The 5784-nt window shown below is 44.7% G+C and overlaps 1 pseudogene; it reads left to right on the forward strand.

The window, feature by feature from the left end:
* Positions 1–602: 602 nt before the first annotated feature.
* Positions 603–5784, forward strand: part of LOC119368743 — a 35060-nt pseudogene continuing 29878 nt past the window's right edge.

Consider the following 5784-nt stretch of genomic DNA (forward strand, 5'->3'; position numbering starts at 1 on the left):
GCTATAGTTTACCATTTAGATTATTGGAATGTAATTTTATTGTTTAATAGTAGATAATCTTGCAAATACCTGCATATGATGTGCAGATTGATTCTCAGACTTGTAAAATGAAGTTTATTGTTCATGCACATATAAATTTACAATTACACTCCGTTCATCCAAACTAGAATCGAAATTTTGCTCCCCCTGAATTGCAAGTGCCAAATATGAACAGAAAATCTTTTCACTTACAAATTAAAACTACACGTATGTGCTATTGCTTAAAACAGAACAGTCGGAAGTTAGTCCATCCCATATACATACATTTATTGAATAGAAAATTAATAGTTCTATGGTTGGGGTAAAAAATACAAGAACAATATCAAACACAAGAACTGGCATTGAAGCTCAATATGATAGTCCTGTGATATTTGGTAGTTTCGCCAATTCAATGACAAGGCCTTGAACGTCTATATTCAAACGGAGCCTATAATTAAAAGAATTCTCAGCCGTCGCTATCATTACTACTTCTCTATTACTATCGTGTGATTGGTCCTAGAGCCTTCCTGTATAAATACTTGGAAGCAGCTCATCATCGAGCCAACATCTAAAAGGTTCGGATGATGCTGAACATTACCGCTGCAGGCTGGCATGTTCCAGTGCTCGATGGGCCGATAGCCAAGCCATGGCGACGGCTTTCCCTGCACCTACACTCTCAGCGTCGACGGTCTGGTAATCACTTGAGCGCTGCCGTAACTGTAGTTAATTATTGTTTTTGGCTCATGTTCACCTGAATTTTTTTTGGATTGAAGCTTTTGTTGCCTCGTAAAATAAATAATTTCCTTCTACGGATCTTGTCTCCTCTCCTACTGCATCTAATAGTGATAATGTGCTTGAGATCATAATACGTGGTGGGTATTGATTTCATATAACTTGCACGTTCTTTTCCACTTGACATGCCTGATATCTAGGGTTCGTGCTAAGTAACAAATCCCCATCATATTTGGAGTCAAAAGAGCGTGAATGGAAAGTGGATGAATCCAGACGATACACGGTGAGCATATATACACGCATATGGATTAACTTATTTTGAGCAGAATAATCACTACAACACACAACCTGATGAATGTACATATACTATATTGAACACTGATCAAAACCCAATATCAACCTTCCTAAAGGACGAACGAAGCAAGAAGCAACAGATGATCAATGCCATAAGGACGATACTGGGGTCATTGGGTGATGATGAGACGTCGGTGAATGTTTCAGCCTACGACACGACATTGGTCTCCCTTGTGCAGAACATTAACGGAAATGATAAACCGCAATTCCCCTCATGTATCGACTGGATTATACAAAATCAACTACCAGATGGTTCGTGGGGCGACCCTGCTTACTTTATGGTCCAAGATCGGATGATCAACACCTTGGCTTGTGTAGTAGCACTGAAGTCCTGGAACATTGACAGTGACGACTTGTGTGACAGAGGTAAACCGATCACTGGGTTTTTTCGTTTTGGGCAATCTCGGTATTCTTACCTACAGGCTTTCTTCAAGAGTCTAATGTAGACAGAACCATTTATGTTGTAGGTGTGTTATTTATCCAAGAAAATATGAGCAGGTTGGTAGAAGAGGAACAAGACTAGATGCCATGTGGCTTCGAGATTAACTTCCCAGCAATCCTAGAGAAGGCAAAGGACCTGGATTTGGACATCCCTTATAATCACCCTGTTCTTGAAGAGATATATGCCAAGAGAAACCTAAAGCTCTCTAAGTATGCATAGACACATAAACCTTGATTTATAGATTGAACTGAATAGTGTACATATAATTAAGCATCATCTGATTCGAGGTCTTCTACAGTGCAATTTACTAGTCTATTGTCTAGTACTATTATTAAGGACTCTTAATCATCAATTGTATGAGTATTTTGGAAAATTCGCCTGTGGGTATCTTTCATATGGATAATTTAGGCCAGGATTTGGATAATATCTCCCACAAAAGATATTCCTCCGGCGGAAAAAGAGAGGAATCTCCTTTTCTTTCGAGAGAAAAAAAAGAGGAATCTCTCAACCTTTTCGATAGACAGGAAACACATCGTGTTTTGTATAGATTTAGAACACTTGTTGTTTTTGTAGAAATTATAGGATGGCTAATAATTCTGTTGTTGTATTGATCTGACCCAGGTTTGGGATATATATAGAGTACAATATGTGAGAGAGACTTGGAGTAGGGGACAAGTCGTACATGGTTTAAACCAATCCTATCTCTAACTCCTAATCTCTAACTTAAACATAATTATACTTCTAACATCCCCCCTCAGTCGTAGCGGGAGTGAAGCGGACGAGTACAACTGGATTTGAAGTCTTGCGCTTTCGTCGTCTTCTCCGCCGCGCCATCATCAACTGCGTCTCTGATGGATTGGCACCTAGGGCGGTGACTGCGTCCCCTTCTGGTGCCTTCATGCCTTCTCCTCTATTCCCTCCCGCAGTCACAGCGGAAGTGGCGTGGACGCTAGTGACGACGCGGACGCTGTTGACTGGAGTTGTTGCCGATGAGTTGCTGTAGACGTAGCCGTGTGGTCGATGTCGAGGTAGCCGTCAGGGTGATGTAGCCGTGGTCGATGGTGTGGTCGTCGCGGATGATGAAGCCGCACAAAGCCGGAGGCGCAAAAGAAATGCGCTATGATGGGGTTGCAGACGTGGACGATACACCTTGCGGATGTTAGAGCGTGCCGTCGGCGATGAGTCCGCCGGTTTTCCAAGACCGGAGGAAGCCCATTGAGCACACATCGGTTTTGCCAGAACCGTGTGGCCATGTAGGGTCGTCACTATAGTGACGCCGTGTCGATGCAGTCGTGTTGTCGTGGATGACGCGGTCGATGCCGTCGTCGTGGTCGCGTCTTGCAGAAAAAATCTGTTAGAGGACGCTAGTTGTCCATCCTGTGGACGAGGCGGTGGCGGTGTGTCGAAGATGAAGTTGGTGAAGATCATGTTGATGAAGACCTTGGCGATGAAGTATCGGCGGTGCAGCGACATGTCGACAATGATGCGTCGCTTGGAGGCGTCCCTCGTGGCGACGTGGATGTCGATGTCGTGTCGTGTTGAAGAAGTCGATGAAGAATTGCACGCTTTCCACACCGGCCTGGCGTGTGGATGGTGCATGTCGATGTCGCTTCTCGTAGATGTACTCGACGAAGATTTTCTTCTTCTTAGGCGCAATGTAGTCGTACAGCTCGGTGTTGATGTTCGGCTTGATGTAGATGTGTCGGTGCAGCCGTGCAGTACAGATCGATGGCGTAGGTTGATGCAGTAGACGGTTCAGGATGCAGCGGTCGATGTAGATGATGGTGTGGCGGGCGTCGTAGTTGGGTGAGCGGAAAACTGCCCTCCCGTGATCAGAGACGTTTGTCGTCCGTGCGCTGAAGACCGGTTGGAGCTGCAGCGAAGGGATTGCATCTGGCCGACGACCTGAAGCAGTAATTAGTATCGATGAAATAACCTGCATGCAAACATGAAATCTCCTGATCTTCTTTGGTCCACGTCCAGTGGTGGATGGGTTGCACGCGGTTGTTGCCTGCCCGATCGAAGTCGAAATGCGGCTGGGCTGAAAGGAGCCCCGTGCCGCGCGCGGCGTCGCCTGATTGAAGCCGGCTGCTCCAGCGCCTGGGCTCGGTGCGTGGCTGCTCTGGAAACGCACCGTCGCACCCACGTCGAGCCGCCAAGAAGCTACGTGATTCTGGCCTGCTCAACGACGCCCGCAGGATCGGATCGAGGAAGACTCGGGCGGTTGAACGGCCCGTGGCTGCTTGTACAGCTTGGCGATGCATCGTCCGAGTAGAGGTAGGTTGGCGGTGCAGCCGCCGCACCGATCTGCTGGATTTTCTTGACCAGATGGGATCAATCTAATAAGAATTTATTTGGCTAACGGAAAGAAATCAACCTAATATAATTTGATCTACCAGACTACTAGAAATTCAAAATTTGAAGAATTGATTCTAAACTAATCTAAAGAACCAATCTAATATTTTATCAGATTGGATACCGCGCCCCCGGGGAGAGAGGATTAATCTCCCAGGGGGCGGCGCGCTGCGGAAGTGGTAGAGGAACCTAGGATCGGCGTCGTGAGACTAACCGCTCTGATACCATGTAGAAATTATAGGATGACTAATAATTCTGTTGTTGTATTGATCTAACCCAGGTGTGGGATATATATAAAGTACAATATGTAAGAGAGACTTGAAGTAGGGGACAAGTCGTACATGGTTTAAACCAATCCTATCTCTAACTCCTAATCTCTAACTTAATCATAATTATACTTCTAACAGTTTTCTACGGGTAAAGAAAATCCCCATGAAAATCAGTGTTTTCATACAAATCAGTTAATTAGCAACAATCCTACTAATTATGTCATTGGACGATAGAATTAGCCTGCAAGAATCGTGTGTTCCCGACCCCGTTCGTACGCCTCCCGCCCCTGGGCCGCCTGAGTTCGTACCATGTTATTTCATATCAAAATAGCTAGCCCCTACTAACCAATTTCTCTTAAAATGCAAGAATGCCACCTCATCATTCAACATGTCTCGAAAAGGACCACCTCAACATGCAATCATTCATAAGAAAAAGCTACCTTAACTTGCAAACATTCATGAAAATTTCCATCCATTTTGACATTTATAGTGTACAACAATCAAACACTAAAAATTACATGTATTTCCAGTTTTACATATTATTATTTCAAATATCTGTTTCCCATAATACACCCAATTCTTACTGAAATATATTGCAAAACATTCCTGTATCAACGTGTGGGTATCATCTAGTTCCATATAATTTTGCATGTGTGTTCTCCAATTTGCTAGAGATGCACTTTAGTTTTTTTACAAGGCCACGAGGACACTATCGGCATGTCCACAACTGTCCGCAAACAAATAATTAAAACTAGTACTAGTAATTTTGGCGGCGTGGACAGATGCGGATCACATAGACATGTCCGCTTGCATCCGTAGGACGTACGAATCATAATTTGTACCATGGATATTGTTATTTGGGTATATGCTTAGATGAAGCTAAGCTGGGCAAATACCAATCTGCCAAACAATCACTTTTTGTTTTTCATCTGGTATCAAATTTGCCCTTTGACTGAGAAATGCTACTGCTTTGATTTCATAGTATTGTTCAATCTAAACCATCTAAGCTATTGGCTAGGCACGGCCGATATTTGCCTGTCCCTACCGTAAAAAGACTCTCTAACTCAAATTGTAGGATACCTCTGGATGTGCTACACGCCATACCAACGACCCTACTTTACAGCATGGAAGGAATGGTAGACTTGCAGTTGGACTGGGACAAGCTACTCAAGTTGCGGTGTCTGGACGGCTCCTTCCATTCATCTCCTGCTGCAACAGCTAGCTGCTGCCCTCAGCTACACTGGCGACAAAGAATGCCTTGCGTTCTTAGACAGGCTCGTCAAAAAGTTCGGCGCGGGAGGTAATTTGTTTTTTTGGGTAGGATGTGAGAGTCCCTTGCATTGGTTAATACAGTACATACTAACACTGTCAGTCAAATAAATTCCCCTTTTCAGTGCCACTAGTAGAAAGCAGGGCATTTGTCCCGGTTCGTAAGGGCCTTTAGTCCCGGTTCTTGAACCGGGATTAAAGGGTCGTTACTAATGCCTCTTCCCTTTAGTCCCGGTTCTAACACGAATCGGGACAGATGTGCCTCCACGTGGCCGGTGCGCTGAGCCCAGGCAGGAGGGCCTTTGGTCCCGGTTGATGGCACCAACCGGAACCAAAAGGAATCCA

The sequence above is a fragment of the Triticum dicoccoides genome, chromosome 2B (genome assembly GCF_002162155.2).
Source record: "Triticum dicoccoides isolate Atlit2015 ecotype Zavitan chromosome 2B, WEW_v2.0, whole genome shotgun sequence".
NCBI classification, from domain to species: Eukaryota; Viridiplantae; Streptophyta; class Magnoliopsida; order Poales; family Poaceae; genus Triticum; species Triticum dicoccoides.